The sequence below is a fragment of the Emydura macquarii genome, unplaced genomic scaffold (assembly GCF_026122565.2).
Source record: "Emydura macquarii macquarii isolate MOO-44397 ecotype Brisbane River unplaced genomic scaffold, CSIRO-AGI_Emac_v2 contig_1039, whole genome shotgun sequence".
NCBI lineage: Eukaryota > Metazoa > Chordata > Testudines > Chelidae > Emydura > Emydura macquarii.
In genome coordinates this window covers 1,289,546-1,315,609 of record NW_027131176.1, presented here as the reverse complement: position 1 = coordinate 1,315,609, position 26,064 = coordinate 1,289,546, and the positions used below count along the sequence as shown (strand labels likewise).

The following is a 26,064-nucleotide window of genomic DNA, read 5'->3' as shown; positions in this document are numbered from 1 at the left end:
AGCTGAAGGACTCATATATCCAGTTCCCACTCATGATCATGGGAAATTCTCCTGCTCAATGCGTCCGTGATGGTGTTCAGCGAGGTATGTGTCTGAGATGGTGATATTGTGAAGGATACACCAGTTCCATAATTTCAGTGCCTCTGGGCATAAAGAGTGGGACCTAACTCCGCCTTGCCTGTTGACGTAAAACATGCAGGCAAGTTTTGTCCATCATGACTCTGATAGCACGATGTTTAAGTAAAGGGAGGAAATGTCTGCAGGCATTGAGGATCGCTCGTAGTTCTAGAAAGTTGATGTGTTGTAGGGTGGATTTGGATAATGACCATCTGCCCTAAACTGTATGATCGTGAAGATGGGCACCCCAACTGATTAGGAAGGCATCAGTTGTTAGGATAATCATTGAAGGTGGTTGGATGAAAGGAACTCCAACACACAGATGTGCCTGGGCTGTGTCCACCCAAGTAGTGAGTCCTTGACTCTCATTGGCATGGATAGAAGTTTGTGAAGGCTGTGTTTGTGGGGGAGATACACTGTAGGAAGCCCCATACACGAAGACATCATGTTTGACCTTGCGTGTCTGACCACAAAAGTGGCCGCTGCCATGTGGCCTAGAAGTTGGAGGCACATTCTGGCAGAGATCTGTGTTGCAGCTCACTCACTCCCCACAAAAAATAAAAGCTATTTTAAGCCAAAAAGGGCCCTCTGGTAAAAAGCCAGTGGCATTTGCCTCACAAGTATTAAAAGGGCCAAAAACCATCTTTACTCCTTGGGGAAAAAAAAAAGTTGGCATTGCTATGGGCCTTGGTGCACTAGCATTACCTTACTGGTTCTGCCCCAATTATTTTGCAAATAGCCAACACCCCTCTTAAATATATAATGTCCAAAAACATTTTTAAAAAGCGTATGTCCATCCATAAATTAGCTAAATAAGCCACAGCTAAATAAACCATTTTAATAAATAAAATGTAAACGTCTAACCACCTACGGCTTCCAACCAAGCACCATATGCCCTAATAATTAACGATGCTGAGCATAATTGCCCTCTCCCTCCAATAAAGCCAATCCTTCCCAATACAAAACCAATAAAGTTTATAAGCAAAAAAATATTATAAAATACCACTGTACAATTTTTTATCATGCCATATAATTTTGAAGGCCACTGGATAACAGCAAATATAAAAATTAAATATATATAAATAATTAAAAATAATAAAGTCTATAAATCCTGCTTTTGTTTTGTGCGGTTTTTTAATAAATAGTTATCACACAAATCCACAACGGCACACGGAAGCACAAAATAAAAACATGCAATATAAAAGGAAGTTGTATAGTGTTCTTGCTATTGTGGTTTTACTTTGTGTGTTTGCGCTAGTGTAAACAAAAAAAATCATGCAATCTCAAACAAATGTTGCAAAATACTACGCTGCCCACTACTGTGTGGCAAAAAAAAAATGCTTTAAACCTTAAAATAATAACTTTCTGTAATTTTAAAAGACAATGCACAATTAACGTCACCAAAATAAGTAAGTACCCTCCCCTAAAAGGCAGCGCAAATAAATTTATTTACATAAATTAAACCAAGAAAACCCAAAGCAACACAGTTTTAGAGTCAAAATTGGTATAAAGTAATTTACAAAGCCAATTTTAGCTATTACTACTTAAAAATATATTAATACCCTAAAAAAATAATTAAAAAAAATATATCTAACCCTATTAAACCTCACAAAAACCATAATAAATGCTACCTCCAAAACTTTAGGTTGCATACAAGCACAGCTTTAAGCTAAAAAAATAAGCCAAAGTATTATCCAACAAGGACTTAGTAAAGTCCTACCTAATTTTAAATAATGTCACCTCTGGAAAAAAAAAAGCCTTAAATCATTACTAAACATTAAATTTCACAATAAATGTTGGGGCTCAAGTAATTATAGCATATAGAATAACAATATCTAATGTTTGTATCATAAACATACACAAAATAACCCCCCTAAGCCTCAGTATAAAAACTAAATTATAGCCTACTAAACACCTAACAAAAATTTTTTAAAAAATAGTTTACAAAACTACACACAAAGCCATATTAAAATCAAAATTAAAATATATTTATAAAAAAATCACTAGTACAATTTACATATCCTTATTAAAAAAATAAATTAAATACATAAAATTGTCAATATGTTGTTACCCAATAATAGCATGAATTCTACCGTTGTGTACATTAAACAAAGTTGTGTTTGTATGCAAGCAATGTACCCAAATTATAATTAATACAATTTATAAAAAAAATATTAATTCTGCCCAAAACAATTATTGCAATGTTGCTATATTAAAATTATATAATTTATAAAATACTTAAAAAATTTCAATTATGAATAGCAAATATTATAAAATACATTCAACCCATGTTAAAAATCAATACTAATCTAATACAACCCATACTAAAAGCTCAAACATAATAGCCTGCTTACACACATTCAACAATTAAAAAACATAAATTTAATAATCAAACATAATAAAACTAAAATAATCAAAATCCTAAATGCTACAAAAGCTGCCACAAAGCACAATTAATAAAAAACCCTACTAAAATAGTCCCCCACTGCCACTGGGATTTTAAATCTAGCCCTGCATCCCATTGTGCTCGTGTGTGTTGCAAATAGTTTCTATAATAACAACTGCAGTAAAACTGTTTTAGTAAACTAAAAAATCCCTAAAGCAACTCAAAGAAGTAAAAAAACCCTGCATACAAGTAAGGCGGCGCACTGCAATATACCCTGCCAGCAAAAAAACCCTAATCGCTCAAACCCCAGCTAAATTGCTTTAAGCTGTAGTTGGAGGTGTATATCAACAAGACATTGTGGTGGCCTATTAAGTTATGGCGGCCACCAACAAGGGGAAAGTTGGAGGCCCAGGACAATTTTGAGTTGCCTGACTAGTGTCCTACAGGCCTAGCATAGCTTTAGTTACTTATTTTGCTATTCTGACCCCTGTAGCATGACATCTTCCGGTTGGCAAAAATTAATAGGACTACTGAGTAACCTTGCAGATGTTTCAGTTCCTGCATACCATGACACATAAGACGAAATATACAACATATATGCTTGCAGCTGCACATAAATAACCGTAATAAAATCAACGAGTTATCCTTGAATGTCTGGGGGTACACTATTTAACTGCCAAGGGGCATATTTTTACACCGCCCTCCTATCACCAGATGTTGTTTTAACAACCCCAATTACCATAATAAAAATTAAATATAATAAAAAATAAAACCCAATATAAATAATTAACATATACAATAAAAACAAAAAATTATTAAATAAAAACTATTTATAAAAAAATATTAAAAATTAGCACAAACAAAAAAGCATGCTCCATCAACACCTAACTACGCAAAAAGTGCTGGCGGTCAGACCAAAAAATCCACGAACTTCCTGGGGGGTCCCTAAAAGGAGCTGTTCCTGTATACATCCTTCTAAGTAACTGCTTAGCTCTCCAAACTTAATAATATATTATAATTAATTTTAAGCTTTGTATTCAACTAGTATATCTATAAAAATCTTGCACATCAAATCTTATTAATCTGCAAATCGGGCATAACGTATCTCACTAATATTCACACTAATCACTAAGCTTCTATTATATATCAATATATAATAGAAGCGTATATATTATATATAAGCATATATTAGGGTCTGAAATTGTTCTTTTTTGGCCTACAGAAGGTCATGACAGAGCTCCTCCAATTTGGAGGAGTTTAATTATTTGTATATATAGCCATCAGATCCTCACAGTTCAAAATTTGAGGATGCTGATGAATATGCCTTTCATCCAAATAAGTCTAAACATTTCCAATCTCTCTCTGGATGGCTATAACGGGATTGGTATTGATGGCCTCTCTCTCGCACCTCATTGACAACCAAAGAATTTGTGGTGGGGTGCAGGAATAGAAATTCTGCATCTTTTGCTGGAACTACTTTGAGTGCTTACTCATGTTCATTCCAAGGTAGGTGTGTGGCTGCACTTGAGCACAGCTGCCAGAAAGTTTTTCCCCTCAGTGGTATCTGTCAGGTCAGCTCTGGTGCCCTCTGGAGCTGCGCCCTCATCACGCCAGCATAGAGGGCCCTGCCAACCCGCCAACCCCTCAGTTCCTTCTTACCATCCAGGATGATAACTGGAACTTCAGCTCTTCCTTGCATTTATGCAAGTATTTCTCTCAGTGGACCTCTTTTCTCTACCTATATATAGTTATTTGTAGTAGTTAGATTTTAGCTTTAGTTTAGTAGTTGGTTAGATTAGAGAACCTCACTTAGCAGAGTTAACCCTTCCCTGGCTCCGGGACATGCCTCAGTACCCAGGGTTTAAGCCATGTACAGAATGCCATAAGCCTATACCTATCAGTGACCCCCATTCTAGCTGCTTTAAGTGTTCGGGCGAGTCCCCCCATGTGAGAGCACTGAAGGATCTATGAGGGGTTTAAACCCCATACCAAGAATGATAGGTATTCAAAGACAAGTTCCTCCTCATGAAGGCAGCTCTCCATCCCCACCTTCGAGCCAAGCCATACCGACTTGGTCCCGAGCACTTCAGCCTCAGTGAGAAGTACTCCGGCCTCTCAGAGATAGGCAGCGTAGCTTAGCCTCTCCAACACTGAGGAAGGACTCTTCTTCCATATCCCAGGACTGTCAGTGCAAAGGAGAAAAACACCCCAATGGTACTCTCAGCACTGCTCCCAATCACCGGTGCTGAGAAAGAAACAGAGTCAGATGGAGCAGGGGCGTTTGCCTGAGGTCCACTGGACAGAGTGATACAAGCAGAGTGCGACCCATGCCAGGCCACTCAGACATGCCTGCTACCAGCTTGGGACCATTGACTCTGGCCCCGGGAAAGGATCCGTCGAGTCCAGTACCGTTTGACTCTCCACCCAGACCCATCAGAATACCGCCATCACCCACCATGCAGGAACTGGCAATGGAGGCGAGAGCAACTATGGCAACGAGACCCCAGCTGCCATCAGAAGGAAAGCCTGCAATGATGGTGCAGACCTGGTCTCTCTTCAGGCACTTCTCTCCAACACTAATAGGTACTTCTCCACCGTGGTCGCCAATACGCGACTCCTCACAGTTGGACTAAGAGGTGGAGTCTTACACCTCCTGCAGGAGCCAACATTGATCTGACCAGCATTACCCAACAGCTGACACGAAGCAGGGTTTCCCACCAATGGCCTGGTCACCAGCACATGGGCAGATGCCCATGCAATGGTGCTTCTGGAATCCCTGGACGTTTCAATCAGTCCAAGGATCGCAGTCCAGGCGATCATACTCCGTTGTATCAGAATGTAGAGCTCCCCCATCTCCCTTGGCACAGGGACCACAAACCAGTACCGAGCACAGCACTGAAAACAGGGTTACTTACCAGTAACTGTTGTTCTTCGAGATGTGTTGCTCATATCCATTCCATTATAGGTGTATGCGTGCCCCATGCACAGATTCCCAGAACTTTTTTCCCCTTAGCGAACCCCGTAGGGTCGGCTCAGGCACCCCCTGGAGTACCGCGCTCATGCCGCGGTACATAGGGCACCGCTGACCCTGCAGGCCCTCAGTCCCTTCTTTCTGCCGACTCCAACAGTGGGGATGGAGGGTGGGTTTGGAATGTATATGAGCAACACATCTCGAAGAACAACAGTTACTGGTAAGTAACCCTGTTTTCTCTCTTCGAATGATAGCTCATATCCATTCCATTATAGGTGATTAAATAGCCATACCTTGGAGGTGGGTAGCAGTCAGCGTTGAGCTACCGTTGCCAGCACAGCTCTGCCGAAGCCCACATCCTCTCTCGCCTGTTGTACGATGGCATAGTGGGACGTGAATGTGTGGACCGACTACCAGGTCGCTGCTCTGCAGATGTGCTGCAGGGGCACCCTCTCCAGGAAGGCCGCGGATGAGGCCTGGGCTCTGGTTGAGTGCGCTGTCACAGCTCCTGGAAGCAGCACCTTAGCCCGCTCGTAGCAGGTCCTGATACAGGTGGTGATCCAGGTGGAGATGCACTGGGTGGAGACAGGTGAGCCTTTCATCCGGTCCGCCACTGCCACGAACAGCTGTGTTGACTTCCGGAATGGCCTGGTCCACTCAATGTAGTAGGCCAGGGCTCGTCTGACATCCAGGGAGTGCCATCCCCACTCCTCCTCCGAACCGTGTGGTTTAGGAAAAAACATGGGGAAGAAGATATCCTGGTTATAATGAAACTGAGACACCATCTTAGGCAGGAAGGCCGGGTGGGGTCTCAGTCGGACTTTATCTTTGTAAAAGACTGTGTAGGGGGGCTCCGAGGTCAAAGTTTTTAACTCGGAGACCCTCCTAGCCCATGTAATGGCCACCAGGAAGGCTACCTTCCACGAAAGGATGAGCAGCGGGCATGTAGCCAAGGGCTCAAAGGGGGGTCCTGTCAACATGGTGAGGACCACGTTCAAATCTCAGGGAGGCACCGGGTCACGGACCTGCGGGTATAGCCTCTCCACCCCTTTGAGGAACCTGACTTACATGGGGTGGGAGAACAGGGATCGCCCTTCCATTGGCTGGTGGAAGGCGGAAATAGCCGCCAGGTGCACCTTCAGGGAGGCCAGTGCTAGACCCTGGAGCTTCAGCTGGAGCAAGTACTCCAAAATCGCCTGTATGGGCGAACCGCTCAGTGGGATACCCCAGGACTCCACCCAACAGGTAAATCGTTTCCACTTGGCCCGGTACACCACCTGAGTGGAAGGTTTCCTGCTGCCCAGCAGAACCTGCTGGACCTGTACGGAGCAGGCTCTCTCTCCCTCCGTCAGCCACAGAGTCTCCACGCCGTCAGGTGGAGGGAGTCCAGGTCCGGGTGCAGCAGGCGACCCTGGTCCTGTGAGAGCAGGTCGTAGCGCCTCGGGAGCGGGAGTGGCGTGTCGATAGACAGGTCAAGAAGCATGCTGTACCACAGCTGCCTCGGCCAAGCAGGTGCAATCAGTATGATGTCCGCTCTGTCTCTCTTGATTTTCAAGAGGACTTGGGGCAGGAGCGGAATGGGGGGAAACGCATACATGAGGGTCCCCGTCCAGTGTAGAAGGAACGCGTCGGAGAGGGAGCCCGGCTCGTGACTCCGGAGCGAGCAGAACCTCGGGCACTTCCTGTTCCAGGACGACGCGAACAGGTCCATTTGGGGAACCCCCCACTTCTGGAAGATTGAAGTCACCAACTCTGGGTGCAGTGACCAGAGTTGGCGGGGTAAGAACGACCTGCTGAGGCGATCCGCCTCGTCGTTCCTGACCCCCGGGAGGTGAGAGGCTGATATATGAAAGTCGTGCCACACTGCTAAGTCCCAAAGGTGGACGGCCTCCTGGCACAAGGCCGAGGAGCGCCCCCCCCGCCTGTTCATGTAGAACATGGCTGCTGTGTTGTCCATGAGGACCTGAACCATTCTGCCCCTCAGAAATCTGAGGAAGACCTTGCAGGCCAAGTGGACTGCTCTGAGCTCCCTGACGTTGATGTGAAGACACCTCATCTGCCGACCAGAGACCCTGGGTGCTCATGTCACTGGTGATGTGGGCCCCCCATCCCACATCTGAGGCATCCGTAATCAGTGTTACTGATGGGGCTAAGTTTCTGAAGGGGACGCCCCTCAGAACTTCCCCCGGGTCCCTCCACCAATTTAGGGAGGACAGTACCGGGGTGGGAACAGTGACCACCCTGTTCAACGAATGCCTCGCTGGTACATATACCGAAGCCAACCACCCTTGGAGAGGCCTGAGCTTGAGGCGAGCCAGCCTCACCACATACGTACATGCCGCCATATGTCCCAACAGCTGGAGGCAGTGCCTGGCTGTTGTCATGGGGGAATCTGTGTAGCTTGGTGATTATGGCGGCCATGGTCTCGAATCGAGGCCGTGGGAGGAAGGCTCTGGCCTGGGGGGCATCGAGGGTGGCCCCAATGAAGTCTATGCGCTGCACCGGGGTGAGCGTGGACTTCTGCTCGTTGATGAGCAGCCCCAGTCTGGTGCACATCGCACAGGTGAGTGCTAGGCTGTTCCTCACATGGGCCCTGGACCTGCCCCGGATCAGCCAATCATCCAGGTATGGAAAGATCTGGACCCTCTTGCGGTGTAGGTGGGCCGCCACCCCTGCCATACACTTTGTAAAGACCCCGGGGGCTGACGAGAGGCCAAAGGGCAGGGCCGAGAACTGGTAGTGGCAGCCAGCTACCATGAACCTGAGAAACCTTCTGTGATCGGGTAGGATAGACATATGAAAATATGCATCATTTAAATCGAGGGCAGCATACCAGTCCCCTGGATCTAGGGTAGGAATGATGGAGGCTAGGGAAACCATGCAGAACCTGAGGCGTCTGATGAATTTGTTCAGACGGCGGAGGTCTAGTATCAGCCTCAGGCCCCCCTTGGCCTTGGGGATTAGGAAGTACCGTGAGTAAAACCCTTTTCCCCTTTCCTGTGGAGGAACCTCTTCCACAGCCCCGAGTAGGAGGAGGGAGTTGACCTCCTGTGTGAGGCATTGCTCGTGAGAGGGGTCCCTGAAGAGGGACGGGGTAGGGTGAGAGTCCGGGGGGGAAGGCCGTAAGCTGCAGGGCATAGCCCCGCAGAACTGTCCCAAGGACCCAACGGTCCGTAGTGACAGCTTTCCACTCAGCATAGTGTGGCTGGAGCCTGTGGGCAAAAGGCCGGGAGAGATCCAGGGGAAAATGAGGAGTGCCACCCTCGTGAGCCCTGTAAAAATTGGCGTTTATTGCTACCCTGGCCCTTGCTTGGGCCTTGCTGCGATCCTGCCGAGGACCCTTGACGGTCATGGCGGTTGGGCGCCCGGTACCGGTCCCGACGTCTCCTGGGTTGGACAGGTCTGGGGGGCACCCTAGGAGGGGGCTGAGGCTGCCTCTGGGGCTGAGGCCGAGACTGACGCCTCGAGGCCTGAGGAGTATAAAGCCCTAGGGACCTCAGTGTAGCCCGGGAGTCTTTTAGGGCATGAAGCTTTCCGTCTGTTTTATCCGAAAAGAGGCCAGCGCCATCAAACGGTAAGTCTTGGATGGCTTGCTGGACCTCCTGGGATAGTCCTGCCGCCTGGAGCCAGGAGCAGCGTTGCATGACGATGGCCAGAGCCATGGCCCTGCTAGCGGAGTCCGCCGCATCACTGGCAGTCTGTAAGGCAGTTGCCGCCACCGCAGCGCCCTCTTGGGTGACAGTGGCGAAATCCACCGCTTGGTCTGGGGGCAACACCGGAGCAAACCTCTGCAGCGAGGACCACAAGTAGAATACATTTTGCGGCCAAACAGGTCCAGTTTTTTGCTCTCTTTGTCTTTGGGGGTGTTGCCCTGGCTGCCCTGCCAATCCCACTGGTTAGCGGCATCGACCACCAAAGTCCCTGGAGCAGGGTGAGTATATAAAAAAATCAAAACCCTCCCTGGGGACACAGTATTTTCGCTCGGTGCCCTTGGAGGTGGGGGCCACCGAGGAAGAGGTCTGCCACAGTGCCTTAGCCAACTTCATGACCCTGTCATGCACTGGCAGGGCGACTCGATGGTCCTGCCGATCCTGACACCCCAAATAGGGGGTCCTCTTTCTCCGACATTTCCTTAAGCTCCAGGTTAAGGTTGCTCACCACCCTTCTAAGTAGGTCCTGGTGAGCCTTGAAGTCATAAAGGGGAGCCCTGTGGTCCCTAGCAGCCACATCGACCGGGGACGAGGAGGATGACTGCGGAAGGAGCCCCGTGGAGGGACCTTCCTCCGGGTCTGAACTCTCATCCGAGGGGTGGTGCCCTGTCCCACCTGGGTACCCCAAGGCCCCCAGTATGGCCACTTTCTGGCAGCAGTAATCAGGGTGAGCATACACCTACCTTGGAATGCGCATGAGCAACATATCTCGAAGAACAAAACTTATGGAAGGTTAGTAATTGAGTTGTTTTGTTTGTTTTTTTGTTGGTGCATTTGCGAGTTGGAGGGATGGATGCCAGGGTCTGCCAGAGCATTTTCACGAGGTCAAGAAGAGCCTCATTGATCAGTAATATGATCTTAAAACAAGAGAATGTATGCAGTTTATGCTGCTGGTCCTTGCCTTTCTCCAAAGTAATCCGCAGGGAGTCTGCAATCCTGCGGAATAACTCTTTAAAATGTCTGAAGTTGTCGGCAGTTCTAGGGGGTGGAGGCATGATAGCCTTTTCAGGGGAAAAGGAAAAGAAGTGTAACATTGATGGAGCTTCCTTTTTCTGCTCCTCCTCCTATTCTTCCTCCTCAGTCGGTACTATCAGAGGTTCATTCTCCAGAGGGCGAGAAACCGATGAAGAAGGGAAAGGTTTAGGTCCCCAGCTTTGTTCCATGGGAGATTTCCTGAACTGTGCCCTGTACGTGGCCCAAAGGTCCCAATATGGCCAGTGTGGAGAGAGTGGAACATGTGGTTTCATCCATAGTGGTACATACCAAGATTGTGGACCAGATGTAGATTGTGCATAGTGAGGATGAGTAGGTGGAACTTGTTTGGTAGAAGAGGGTGTGATGGAGCCCTCCTCTTCTTCCTCGATGCTTGGGAAGGGAGGTGCAGGAGATAATGTTCTTGTGGGCTGTGCCTCAGACCGTGAGGAGGAAGTCCATTTCTTCTCATCAGAGTGAGAAAGACACTACTTTCTCTTCAAGGAATGAGGATAGGCAGACAATCTGGCAGAGTATGTGAGCCTCTCAGAAGGGGAGTCCAGGCTCTGGTCCAATGCAGGTTGCAGTGATTTCTCCATGAGGAGAAATTTTAACTCAATGTCCTGGTCTTTTCTGAGTCTGGTGATCAGGCTGTGGCAGTGGGAGCATTTATGGGGGATATGTCCCTGTCCCCAATAGCAAATACATTGAGGGTGGCTGTCAGTTACCAGGAAGGAGGCCCCACAGGAGACGCACCCTTTAAACCCAGGGGATCTGGGCATAAGGATGAGGGAACAAAGTTTCCCAGTCAGGAAAGAAACAAAAACTTAAGCTATGAAATAACTGTAAATGTAAAGTTAAAACAAAATTTACTTATAGACAGAAGAAAAAAGGAGAAGAGCTAACTACACCTCAAACAACAGGTAAGGCACTATCTACTGAGGGAACAGGAGAAGTAGGCTCTGCTGCGGTTTCCATCTCAGACCAAAGGCAACAGAGAAGGAATTGGGGGCAGTTGGACCACACAGCACTATATATACATGCCGCTCACAGCGCGAGAAGGGGGAGACATGCATGTGCAGTCTGAAAGGCGCTGCCGAGGAAGATATCCGATCCCAGGAGCAGGGGGCACTGCTGAACCTACAAGTGGAACTCCCGTAGGGACGTCACTCAAAGAAAAATGTCTATGTTCCTATTACATATTTTTAAGAAAGAGACTCATGTTTCAGAGCATGAATCCATCATAACTAATAATCAATAAGAAGAGATTTCCCTTATGGGTAGACTACTGCATAACTGTCCTCTACAGAATTTTTCCCCCTTCCTTCGAAGCATCTAGTACTCGCCACTATCAGAGACAGAATACTGGAGTAGATGGACAATAGATCTGACCTACTATAGCAATTACATTTTTATGTTAACCAGTAACTATGTTTAGATTTGTACTGATTATTTAATCTCTCTCTCCACTTGAACTTTAGCAATGCTAAAATATTTTCTCATCATATTTGTGTAAAATTGAGTAGTTTTATTTGTCCAGTACCCAATTTTAGTTGCAAATTGCCAATAATGTTATCCATATACATATTTTATCCATCACCTCTCCTGTTTCAATCTGTTTTTTAGGTTAGTGGCAAGGTTAATGAGGATACACAGGCTTCAGTGTATTTGTTTTTCTGACAAATTATTTCTATTCTTGCACCACATCTGAACCACGTAGAGCAATTAAATAAAAAAACCGAAACATATAAATGAACTTGGTACATCGAAAATACTTTTATTTAGATTTATTGTTTCCATCAAAAAGCTCTAGGCACAAAAAACCCTGAAAATTTGTACATTAATCAAATGTGTCAAAAAGACAATTTAAAAGGCTCTTACCGTCAACGTAACACTGAACCCCAGTCAGCCCTCACAATATATAATACACCTAGACTATCCCTCAAAATCTCTCTCCACCATAAAACAAATTCCTTCCCAACATCCACCCCAACTAACTTCATTCTTAGGAAAAAATACTTGAACAGCTGACCCCTGCAGCATGTCCTGAAAGTCACCAAATCTGAGCTTTGGCAAACCCAGAAGGGAAACAAATTCCAGAGTCGAGGAATCCAAATTGTGAATGCCTGGTTCTAGCACTCTCCATTTTAAACTGGGGGAAGGTGGGTAGGAGATGCAGTTTTAGAGCTTCACATGTTCTCAACTGCCACAATATCACACGGATAACGGTGCGCCTATCTCAAACAATCATGTGACATTGCGCAAATTCCACAACTAGGCCAAGAGGCACCCCAGAAAATTCTTAAATGAAGAATGGGAGGTTAGGCATTTTTATCTCATGCCTCTGGAAATAATCAGTATTCAGAAAAATAGTATTGAGTTTTACGCAGCCATGAAAGAAAGACATACAATTGTGTGGTCCTTCAGTAATCCAAAAAACGATATCAATGCTTTGAATAGGGTTCTGAATGTACTATGGATGTGATTAGATGCATTTGTAGCCATCAATCTTTCAAAAGGAAGTTTTGATTTACTATGCCACTGTGTTGAAATGTTTGAAAAAGAAAACATTAAATGTTTGACTATAATCATCATAAATCTGTGACGATACATGGATAAATCAGTCCAGATGGAAATGTGATAACATTTTGTGTTTCTAATCTATAAAGAGATATATTAACTTCATCCTCAGGAGTGTGTTGAAGTGTGGTTGAAATTTAAGATGATACAAGTTTAAAGCCCAAAATGTAATAAGACATCAAAAATTATGTGCTGCAACTTTAATAGTGGGGATGCACACATGAAGGTTTCAATCTATATTGTTTACCCATCATATTAACGAATTTAAATTAATAGTTATTCCTTACTATAATACTAAAGACTGTTTCCTTTGCTGCATTGTTCATTCCTAAACACATTCTTTAATAGCCAGCTCTTGGTCCCATTGAAGTCAATGGGACTAGGATTTGGTCCCAACAGGTTTTATTACAGCACATGGTTAGGAATTAAAGTTATACAGTAGGATGTGTCTGGAAACTTTTTTTTTTTAAATTAAGTAATCCTGGCCCAAATGTTGCTCATTTTACTCATGGCTGTAGTCCCACAAACAGGATCCTGGTTGCCTTATTCTCATAGGTAGTCACGTTGTTTCAATGATACTACCTCCTTAAGCAAGGCAAGTTGGCTTTGGGGCAAGATTAGAAAGGGCTTTCTTATAAAAAATGTTCGAAAATGTATTAGACATAACATTTGAAACAAAGAAAAAAAGATCTGTGACAAGCAAAAATCTGTGTTTACACATTTGTTAAAAAAAACTTAGAAGGTACTATTCCATTCCAAAGGAAAGTTGTAATAGTCCATATAAAACAAAACTGATCCATTAGAGAGAGACTACTAATTTTATTAGCTAATAATTTAGAACAAACGTTTCTATTCTGATTATTACAAAAAACCTGTCAGAACATGACTAACAATTTCTTTGTTTTTTCTTTAATTCATCATACAACATATTAGCATTTAAAGTAATTTACTTTAAAATATGTCCAGTCATCAAATAGTGAATTACAATTGAAACACTATGTGAGACATGCACCATATAAACCAAATATATTTTTAAAGAAAAGTCTGATGACTCATCTTCATTTTCTTAATAGTCATTTAAAAAATAAGAACTTTAACACTCTCTCCAGAATCCAATTCAACCCAAAATAACTTCCATTAGTGCACTATGTAAAGTCCACGAACTCAGTTTTTATTGTAAAATTATTTGTAATGAATTGTTAAAAATTTAGAAAGAAAGAGTGTTTCATGGTTAAAACACTAAGAAGGTTTACAAAGATTTAAAAAGCCTCAACATTTAAATTACATTTGAAAAATGTCAGACTATTATAACCTGTGACCGTTGGTACACATGAAACTGGTTACAGGATGAAAGCAAAACAGTAACATGAACAGTATTTTTTTTGTTAAAAACAAAACAAAATTGAAAACTAAATTTGGATAACTAAGATAGTTATAACTAAGCCCATATATTGCAATAAATGCTGTGTATATATTCATGTTTTAAAACACTAAAGTAGAATTATGGTACATTCATGCTTCTTAGCTACTCCACGCACTACACATAACTAAAGTACTTCAAATGATCCAGTGTTTTTACCCAGCAATAATACAATTTTTAAACAGTATGTGGGTCTGTAACACAGATGGCGCTATAGCCATCTCCGGTACTTATACAGCCCCCATTACTGTAGTATCTGCACCCCTCACTATCTTTTATATATTTCGCCTCAGAACACCTTTCTGAGAAAGGGACGAGTAGATGGAGAATTAAGGCACAGAGACACTAAGGGCATGTCCATACTGCAACTGGATGTGAGACTCCCAGCCCAGGCAGACAGACTCTCTCACTAGTGGGGCTCAAGCTACTGTGCAACCGTGGATGTTCCTGCACTGGCAAAAAGGCTCAGTCTAGTCACCCAAGGTCAGACCAAGCCAATCCCATGTGGCCATGCTCAGGTGGCTAGCACAAACTTCTGCTGGTACAGAATGTATATCCACACTACTATTTTTAATGATAGCTCAAGCCTGTCTACCTGGACTGGAAGGCTCGCTGCCAGCTGCAGAGCAGACATACCCTTTGTGACTTGCCAAAGATCAGACATCTGTAAAAAGGACTTGAACCCAGGTTTCATAAATCCTAGGCTAACCACTGAAGTATCTCTTACACTTACAAGCGCATACAAACACGCACACAGTAACTACAGTTCTATAGCTTCTTTTGAGATAGGTTATTCTGCAAAGTTATTTTAAAATTGCCATTAAAAAAGAATATGCAGTATTGTAAGTCAGTTTTGAACCATTTATATTTCTTTATCTTCCAGGAAAAAAGTTTTCCTTTTAAAGTGATGACTAAAGCACAAAGTAATAACGCATGGATCTATATGGCACTTGGAATGTGCAGGCATATAAGATTACCAAACCTAAACTGTGGACTTGTAGGCAGTAAGAATGATTTAAGTGGCAATAATTTAAAATAATTGTTCAAAGTTTCTGTTCTCCAGAAGACTTTCTATCCAGTGCATACAAAACAGATACACACATCATGAACTGAAGAGAGAAAAAAAGATTAATCACCTTTCAACAGACCAATACAGTTTTGTCTTCACTCATGAATGATCTAAAATTAGACTACGTAAACAGAAAACTAATGTCATTGGCATATAGCCTTTCTTGCAATGTTTAATTTGACAATCAATGATAAAAAAAGATTCTGCTCTTTGACAAAGAGCTACATGGGAGATGACATCAACTTCTTTTGGCAAATGAGCTCAGCGTGCCAGCTAGCTGACAAATTAGCTTCTAAAAACCACTAACAGTAGCTTACCAAGTCACAGCTGTTATCCTATTTCTAACAACAAAATGTTGATCTCAGTTGAAATGTCTTGTTTTTCAAAAGATTTGTAAGTGCTCTTCAAAGCACTGTCTTTTACAGAGCATAAGTTACACTGATTACATCACAAAAAAGAAGTCTGACTATACTCTGATGACTTTATGGGTGATGTGTAAAACAGGATTAAGAAAGACACTTGCTTACATTTTATATTAATCCTTTAGTTAAAAAAATCTGTGGAACTAAAAGATCAGTAGCAACATAGGGCCAGGAACATGGAAGCAGCATGGTCACTAACAATTCCACTGGTTGACTCAAGCAATGGCCAGGAGATTAGCTCAAATGCAGGGCCTTTGATAGTGCCAAGAAAAGTAACAGAAAAAACCCTTCCAGGTTTCCAGAAAGGACCAATATATATTCCCTCCGAAAGAAAAGCCCGTTAAATTCGGAAACATAAGTGCTTCCCTTTTGTACACTATTTAACTAAATACTTTGTGGATTCAGTAACAAATATAACAATTGGTACTTCAACTGTATAAACACTGTACTTCAAAGAGTTTTATTGCACAAATATTAGCCAATGCTCACTATAGCACTTTCAATTACATAAGCACTAAATGGCTCCATTAAATACACATAGGCACTGATTCAATCTTTGTCTAGGTAATTATATAGATTTCACCATAGTCCATCACAGCAACCTGAGAATCATCAGTAGGGTAGATTAAGTGATCTGCCATAAATAATTTGTAGCTGAATCTATCACCAAACCCAGATCACAAGTCCCAGTCCAGAGCCTATTCACTAATCTATGGGGCACGGCCCCAGTGGCGTGTGAAGGAACCTTCGGGAGGGACTGGGCCAGCCCCCACAGGCTGGAAAGGAACTAACACCCAGCCCTGCTCTGCCCCCATCTCTGCTCCAGTTCTGCCCCCCCAGATGCAGCCACAGCCCTGTTCACGGGCCCCTGGCTGCAGCTCCAGTCCCAGCCCCAGCCTCAGCTCGGCCCCTGGCTTTGGCCCCTTTCTCAGCCCCGGCTCCAGACTGCAGCTCTGGGAGGCGGAGGGGAGCGGACTAGGTGGGGGGGGGGGGGGGGGGGGGTGGTCACAACCCAAAAGTCTGGGGACCACTGCACTAAACCATCCTTCATGGTCTTCTCACAGCTGTTTCTTCACAATGAAACTGCATTTATTTCAACTGAGTTACTCCTGAATTACATCAAAGTAGAGTGAAAGGAGTAAGGCCTACAGGAATATACACAAAGGGCAAGTGACTACATGGAAGCCAATAAATTACTGGTCAAACTCCTGTGTTCCCAATTCCAGGTCCTGTACAGACACAATTTCTTAAATGTTAATGCTGTATTAGGACTTTATTTTTATTTTTAAATAATCTCAATGTTAATGAACATCTTTAATATTCCTCATGAATTTCTGTCGTTTTCCGAAACCAAAGGCATTGTGATGTAGTGCATTAGATATTGTTTTAGGCATCATGACAGCTCTATTCTAATCCTGTTTCTAATACTAATTTACTACAAGAACTTTGGCAAGTCACTAAAGGTCTGATTTTCACAAGTGCTGAGCACCCAAAACTCACACTTTTAAGTGCAATTTAAGTACAGGTTCTTAGCAACTCTGAAAACCGGACTCCATAACTTCTCAGTTGTCACCTGAGAAACATTTACCTGCTTATTTTCCAAAAAGGAGCTCAAGTTTGCAACTACTGACTAGTTAATATTTGAATATATTAAGCATTCTGAGTACCATTATTGGATGTCCTGTTTAGCTGAATAAAGCAGAGAGCAGCAATGCAGAAAGAAACATTTCACTTCTTCCACAGTGATCTGAGAAACATTTTCTGTAGATAAAGAAACAGAGAGAGCAAAGGTAGACACTCTTGCAAATAAACTTTTACACTTCTGCTGGAAGGAATAGCTTGGTGCTTTATTTATCTATTTATCTTAGGTACTTATATTGCCGCCATTACTATAGTTTCTGAGCACCTCACAATCTTTAATGTATTTATCCTCACAACACATCTATCAGGTAGCAAAGTATTGTTATCCCCATTTGACAGATGGGCAACTCAGACCCAAAAGAACAGGTGACTCACTTATGGTCATACTACCATGAAAAAGCAAGGAATTGAATCCAGTTAGCAGTCTAACAAACCAACCATCCCTTCCTTTATACAGCAAATTCAAAATATTTAGTCTTCGTGAAGCCACAGATTTAAATCTAGGCATGATTACTTCAGCTCTTAATCCTAAAAACAGATACACAATAAACATGGCACATGGAAATCTGTATCTTTCTAGTATTTTAATCAAAATATTATTCAGTACCAAGTCAAATACTATAGAGAAGTATATTATATCAACATTATTATCTCTATCAAGCAAATTAGCAATCTTATCAAAAAAAGTTAGTTTAACAGAATCTATTCTCCATAAATCCATGTTGATTGGCATTAATTATAATATCCTCCTTTAATTCTGTATTAATTGAGTTCGGTATCAGCCGCACCATTATCTTTCCAGGATGGATGTCAGATTAATAGCCCCATAATTACCCAGGTTATCCCATTTATCCTTTGCCATCAAAGGTAACGGTGGAATTTCTCATTATTTATAGAAATGCCTACTTTTTTTTATTCCTAGTAAAACCTTAGCTTTATAGATATCCTGTGGCAATGGGTTCCACAGGACCCCAGCTTCATTCAGTGCACAAGATAGACCTGATCTGGGGATGAATCAGGGTTGTGTAAATAAAGGAGGCTGTTTTTAGAATCCCTGCCTCATTTGTTGCAGAAGTCGGAAGGTGTAAAGATCCTGGGATCTGATTTGCAGAAGTGCTGAACATTCACAAGCTTTGAACATATAAAGTACTATATATTGCCAAGTACTCTGAAAAATAAGGTCCTAAGCATCTCAAATTGGGCGCCCAACATTAGTGAATATTTTTTATCTCAATCTCTGTGCCATAGTACCCAGTCTTTGAAATGGAGATAATACAACACCCTCACCTCACAGGTATCTTCTGAAGATAAATTAATGTTTCTTAACCACTCTGATATAGCAATGAATGCCACAGAAAAGCACAAGAGGAAATAAAATATTCTGTCTTCAAAGCAAAGTTTGACTAGTGTGCTATAAATGAGGCATGTGGACACACATTGAACAAATGAGGATAAAACAAAACATTGAATAGCTGTTCATACAGTGTGCATTATCCATTTTGTGTACTGAATGAGGCAGTAGTCCTGTGGAAAAATATGTGATCCTGTAATTAAAAAGACTATTATAATGCATACACACAAGGGGGTTGATTTAAAGAGGCACAGGCAACCTTAATTCTTGCATTTCTTAAATGCTGAAGCTTGACTTCACAAATTTAACATTCTTTTGCTGTAGGTTTTGTGTGTGTGATACAGATTGAAAGACGCTTGTGGTAATAGTTCATCTTCTATCTACCAATTGTTCAGATTTTGTTTGTTAATTAACACACACATTTAGCAGAACGTAGGACAGGCCTCTCATCTAACTGCTAGTTTGGGTTGCCTAGCTCCCTCTTGTCTAATGCAAGGAAGCCACGAGTGCACCTCTGGGAAAAGAAAAGTATTTCATGAAGTATAAAAGCATGAATTTTTCTAGTAAAAGATGCATCATTCTAAGCATAGTTAATAGCACAACAGCGTCATATATTTGGGAGTCCAATTTGATCCAATTACCAAGAAGGAAAAATAGTTTAAATTACTGTAGCTGCCACATACAGAAGTCAACAGATAACTACCTTCATCTACCCACACCATAAAACATAGGGATTCAATTTTATGCAGTAACCAATTGGATTTTTTCTCCAGTTAAAGAAAAATAAATTACACCAATTCAGTGGTAAAACAGGAGCTACTTCACTGTAACTTTTGTCTGAAAGACAACCTAATGTTATTTTTTAGCTCTTTGATTATGATGTTTAACTTGTAAAGATGCCACTTATTATTGCAAATATTCCATTTTTCAGAAGACTGGTATCATTTTTCCTGAAACTGAAATATAAACAGACTGCTGCAGAGCTGTTTCAAACCCACACAAGGCAAACCTGGACCTCACAAAGCAAGAAAATCATATCTAATTTTTTCTTCAAAAGTAAAAGCTTCCGTAACCCAATAAGAAAAATGATAAATTTCATAGAAAAACAAAATAAAAATGACAAAATGCAATTTGTCACGTGACAAGACTAAAGCCTATTACTGTATTAACACTGCATGTTATACTTTGACCCATGTCAATGAAAATGGCTATAAAGGTTCATTATTGTATTCTTTCTGGAAGTGAAAAGATTTACCTATAATAGCTGTAATGATATAGAATGTGAAAGACAGGGATTAGGTTTTTATTTGCTTACTCTGTTCCAATGAGCACAGTCACTTCCCAAGATGCCAGCCTTACAATGTATTCCAGGAGCCAGACTCATGCTCATGCAAAGCCCTACTTCCTTCAGCACAGGGGTAGGTACAAAGGTTCTAACAGCACAGAGTAAAGTACTTCAAGACCCTGATACTGCAACAGAATCTGCCAGTGCAAACCTTTACACACACAAAGAGTACCTCTGAAGTGGTACTCCATGGCATGTAATTGTCATAAGAGGTATGGGATCCTGTTGTACGATCAGAGTCTCCTATATATGAGGAAATGGACATCATGAAGAGTATATAAACATTACAACCAATCCCATCCAGTGGCTGTGTAATTCTACTGTTACAACACAAATTAGTTTAATGTACATATAAATATCAGCAAATCCATCATTCCCCTGAACTAAAATATAATGTAAATTTTAATTTTCTGGGTTTTTAAAAAATATTAATAAAGAAAAAGAATATTTAATTTCAGTTACTCTGGTCACAAAACAATAAACGGTAGATAAAACACAAAATAACTGAACTACTCCATAAAATATTCGTTTAGATAAATTATCAAATTGATTTTTTATATACAGTTAAATATGCAAAGTAGACATTTCTTTGTTTGGCTCTCTAATTTATTTATTGTTATCCCAAGTGCTGAACTTGAGTCTGAAGTTCTCCAAATCCACAGAATAGGTACAACATTAGCATGCAAGGTCTACCATTTTCTTGCAAAAAAAATGCTTCAAACTATGACCTAAAGGAACCCTAGAAGTGGTCAAGAATGTGGTTTATTCTCCATGCCGCTTTAGTTAGTCTTTGACCCCTCTGCTGAAACTGGCAACAAAAGTGCTTTTTAGTACACTCCAACAGGTAGACACAACATCTATGTCTTGAGTTTGAAAACTGATATTGTTGGGTTCTTTTTTCAAGACTTTGATCAGTCAGGCATTTACTTATTCCTGTCAAGATGGTGGATCTGTTTTAATAGTCTTATTGGGTTTCATAATTCTCTGAAGGTAATTCTCAGCCACTGAACTAAATTGTTCATGACCTGGTCAGACACTATACCCACCTTCTATCCATGGCCACTGATGCTCCACTTTCACTTCTCATCTCATCACTGTAGGTTATATCTATATTGACATCCCAGTTATTAGAAGTATCCCAACTCCGTTTTCATCTATGCCCATAAGATCATAATTTCCTTGATTTCATATAATTCATGTTGTTCTTGCTTGTCTCTCAGATTCCTTGCATTTATACAGGTTAATGTTCTTCTTATTCTTCATCTTATATTTCAGCACAACTCCATCTTTTACACAGATTTCTAATGTACGAAGTAGAGCAGACCACATGAGTTAAGTGAAAGCTTTGCCTTTGATATCTAATTTAAAGCTCTCTGGCTGGTTTTGAGCCAAGATGTCTGTACCCTACTTTCTGCCTTAGGATTGGAGCCCATTTAATCCATCTAGGATCACAAAAAGCATCCCTGTACCCTGTAGCCTTCCAGCAACTCATAACCATTGCTGGTAGCCAAGATCCTTTCTATTTCTTCATTTGCACTTGGCTTCAGAGGGATTTTCTTGAAAGATGACTTGTGTTATAAGTTCTCTTCCAAGCTTCCCGTTGTGATTTGTGATAACAAATTGTAATTCATCGGTGTGGTTTGCTCTCACATGAATTGTAACCAGTAGGAAATGCTCAAAATTCTTTAAGATATCCAGTACTCTTGTCATACCATCATTGGCTTTGGTGCCCAGAAGGCATCAAAACTATTCTGTTGTATCAAGGGAAATCAACCCAGGCTCCTCACTACAGTCACTATGATTATGAGCTTTCTCTTCTTTGCTGATGGTTCCATTTCATGCCTTTCTGCTGGATCATTGGATGGGGTATTTTCTATGTTCATGTCCTTTATCAGCCCTTTCCACAAATAAAGAACACCTGCCTAGAATGAAAGGTTCTTGTCATGGTTGCTGGGTAAGATGTACTTTGATCTCTCACTCAATCTTTCCATGAGGCCCCTTCCAAGTGATAGACCCAGCACCTGCACTTCTCTCATAGCGGAATCCAGCGATTCACCCCACTTACGGACTGGTTCTCCAGATTAGAGCACTCCTGCTTAACAACCACGTTTCCTCAGTAGATCCAATTGGGTTGGTTCCCTATTACAGATGTCCCTTCTTGAGCTATGAACAGTAGGCAGACACAGTGATACCAATTTCTTCGAAACATAATATTTATCCATGAACATATAGTACTCTATCAGAGACTAGATTAAATAATAAAAGTTCTACATGTATATTGTCTTATCTAAGCTTCGCATTTCCATCCAGACTTAGATAGGTCTGACTTCCCCCTGGTATCCCTGTTCTTCCGACAACCAATGAACTAGGAACCTTTTAGATCACACCCGTAGCATCCACACAGAGACACTACAGTGCAGCTTGCTTGCTGCAATTCACATCCTTGTAGTCCAAACTGTGGGGCCAAGTAAACAGCCTAACTGAAAGAGGCACAGACCACACATACTAGTAATCTAACTGACAGAGGCATATGTTACATTCAGTAAAAAAAAACAGTTCTCATGTTCTTCATAGCTCCATCGATGTTTGTCCTCAGTTATAGTTGCCACAATCTTCCATTACTTTCTTAGCCTTCTGTGGGAATCCTATCCATTGTGTCAACTTGTAAGGGGTCTGTGGTAGTTCCTTTCTTTGTGGTTCATTCAATTTTTGTTCCTTAGCTCCTCCTACTGTCTGAATCACCCTCACCAAAAAACTGCCATTTTACTGAAAGGCAAACTCATTCAAGAATTAAAAAATCCTTCCTTATCCCCTCCTCTTCCTTCTCTTGTCATACCATCAATTTTACTCCTTCTAGTCCCACGACTATCTCCTTTCCACAGCACATTTCCCTCTTTACAAACCTACAAAGCTATTCTCCACATACCTGCAATAAATTTTTTGAACTAGGAGGGAATGGGTAGGATTTTCCCCAGATATGGAGTTGTGCAATAAAAGCAAATTCTGGGGACAAGAGCCTTGATGATCTATTGGGAGGAATCCAGGGAAAGAAATGGGAGGAAGGATGGAAAGAAATGCAAAAAATAATTTCCCCTTTCAGTAGTTTGACAGCTCCATTTTCGCTGCTTTTTCATACTTCTTCCTTCTCTTTCATACAAATTTTAGTTTTCTGCTTCTACTGAAGGGACTGAGTATAACATCTTTGTTGCTACCAAACAGCTTGAAATATGTGAATACAGCAAAAGTACTACAAGGAACCAGAATGCAGAGTTATGTATATTCACAGAAATATTGAGGAACGAGTAGCTGAAAGCCTTGGCTCTTGGGCCAAGTAATCCACCACCTGCACAGTCTGTCCCCATGAAATTGCTGCATGCCAGTTAGTGTGATGATTGGCTGTTATCTCTACTATCACAATGGCCTAGGACTCTTGGCATGGCATAGATAGATGCCTTGCTGTGGCAAGGGTGTAATCTGTAAAGTTAAAATGGCTGAAACTTAAAAATTAGATGGTTAAGACCATGAATCCCAATGACGATCGAACCTGGTAATATTAAGAACAAAAAGAGCTCTCAGCTATGCTTGTATGTAGCTGTTTCCATTGCTTCACAATGACTCAGACAGTCTAGGCTTTAAAGTGACAGTCCTGGAATCTTTGTGTGTGTAAGTTCTCCTCCCCCCCCGCCCCCACCCACCCCACACACAGTGATTATTGCCTCTCCTTGCACTTTGATTGGATGACCATCACCCAATCAGAATAGCGATTCATATACAATGGTCTAGAAACCACTGTTTCTCCCCACACCTTAAAAGAAAGCTCTCTGTCTCACTCACACACACACACACACACACACACACACACAAAACAAATCCAGAAAGCAAAACCAAAAGGTACATGGTGACTATCCCTAATTGCTCAAATCACTTGCTTTTTATTGCATACTATCCTGCCCCCTATTTCAATTTTTGTTTTAGGTTTTTTGGTGGTGGTGGTGGTTTTTTTATTATTAGCTCCTCAGAGCACTAACTTTGCTGTCTTATTTGTTTGTAAAATCCCCTGGCACAACAATAGTGGTATGCAAAATTAACTAATAAAGAATAATAAATAACCTATGGCAGAGAACCAGTCACACAAGATTATGCCAGTTATTTTGGGAACTGCAGAACTGGAATAAACTGTACAAGTACATATGAACAACTTCTGAACAGTTTATCTTATTCCATCTCAGTATTGTATTTAAATTTCTCTGGAGTATTTTTAAAACATCTGTTCTGAAAGATACCAAATAAGTACTGTTTATCCAAAATTCCTACAGGGTCTTCTAGATTGTCAATTAAATATATATTTTAAATATGTATTATCCAGCTAATTGTCTAGGTAGACATTTAGAATATATAATACTTTATATATGAAAAATACTGTGCAATAGTTACTGTATAAATCAAGTGGAGATTTTAACTTCAATGTTTAATATCTTAGCAATTTAAAAAATCATTCAACTTTTATTAGGTTTACTGAACAAATTTCATGTCTCAAATATATATCCTTTCAAACTTATACAAGCATAGATGCATCTGAAACGGGTATAATTTTAAATCCAGAAGCAAAATTTAATCGCTGAACTATGCCCCAGAAAACAGTGGCTTAACAAGAAAACACTGACACCAGCTCTGAGCAGCATGAATGCTCTGCTATAACGTTATTTTAAAAACCTGTCTCCTAATCTTGATCAAGGTTTAAGGAGCAATCCTGTAGTTTTCCAGTGTAAATGTTGTGCAAAAACTTTACAAATACAGATTTAAATCTGCAATTGACATTACTAAAATAAATGAAAAATCTATATGCAGCAATGAAATTGGCATGCAAATAAAGGAACTGTCAAGACATATATTGCCTAAAAATAAGCTTACAATAACTATTTTAAAGGCTGTGTGTGGTCTTACCCATATATTTTGGCAAGATGCACTTTCTCCAACCACAGCTAGATTCATCCAAAAGCAGTGGCACTGGAGAGTCTCTGTCTCACCTGTCAAAGTTGAAGAACGTTGTTCAGCAGACCACCATGAGTCCATGGATAGGATCCATGGCACTACAGCAGCTGTTCTTGATAAGTGTAACTATAGGGGAAAATACTTCCAAAAAAAAAAGTTCTTCCATAAGAGGATCACCCTTAATACACGTATTTAAAAACAATGAGAAACAAGGACACTGTCATTTCTAAAATAAAACTCTCTGGACATTTATGCTGAAATGACATGAATGTCCAAACAGGTATCACTATCAATTTTAAAAAATACTGTTTTAATAAATTATTACAAATATTTAATTTAAATAGTAAGTGTAAAATATTTATGTACTTTATAAATTAGCCAAAGCATACTAAAGATACTATTAGATATTTTATTAGATAATTTTATTAAAATTGTCAGCAGTCAAATAAAAGCTCATGAAGTTAGTCTGTCTTCCTATATTACATGAAAAAGTAAAAATAAACAAACAAACAGTTCTTTCTTGTTCTTAAGTACTGCATGAACAGCATCTTCCTGTCAAACCACATGCAGGTTAATTATTTATCGTCATCTCTTCTTTTGGGAGGGGGAAGGTTTAGGTTGCTTGGATATGGTAAAGGTAGGTAAACTCAAGGTACAAGTAAGACCAACCAGAAAAAAAAAAAGTCGCCACACTCATTCCATGAAAATATAGAATGAATATCCCCAAAAGCTACCAAAAGGAACCTATCAAAACTATGCATATAAAAAAAGCAACTTCAACAACTATTAGCAAAATACTAGCATTAATTTCCAGAGAGATATGAATATTTTCTAAAAATAATTCACTGCTTTAACTACTGAGATCTCCCATAGTTTAATTAGTGGTAGTATTGTATCCTATAAGCAGAAAAGGCTCTAGACAGATTACTTTCACTTTTCCCTAGATATATTTCGTGTACTAACTAGCATAGTTAGGATATTATTTTTCTTTGGTTTTGTCAGTAGCATGTTTGAAATAAATTTTATTAAGTGGTAGTGTATGTAACATTGCATTGTGGGTAGCAGTTTCCTGCCTTAACCTAGCCACA

General features: G+C 41.2%; 1 protein-coding gene across 4 annotated transcripts in view; it reads right to left on the bottom strand.

Moving 5' to 3' along the window:
* Nucleotides 1–26,064, bottom strand: part of SUPT3H (SPT3 homolog, SAGA and STAGA complex component) — a 475,306-nt gene that overhangs the window by 386,181 nt on the left and 63,061 nt on the right. The window contains exon 2 of one of the 4 annotated variants that reach the window (XM_067544945.1): nucleotides 17,315–17,408. The exons of the other annotated variants lie outside the window; for them this stretch is intronic. The gene's annotated coding sequence lies outside the window, so the exon portion shown is untranslated. The remainder of the gene's footprint in view (nucleotides 1–17,314; nucleotides 17,409–26,064) is intronic. 4 annotated transcript variants of the gene reach the window in all.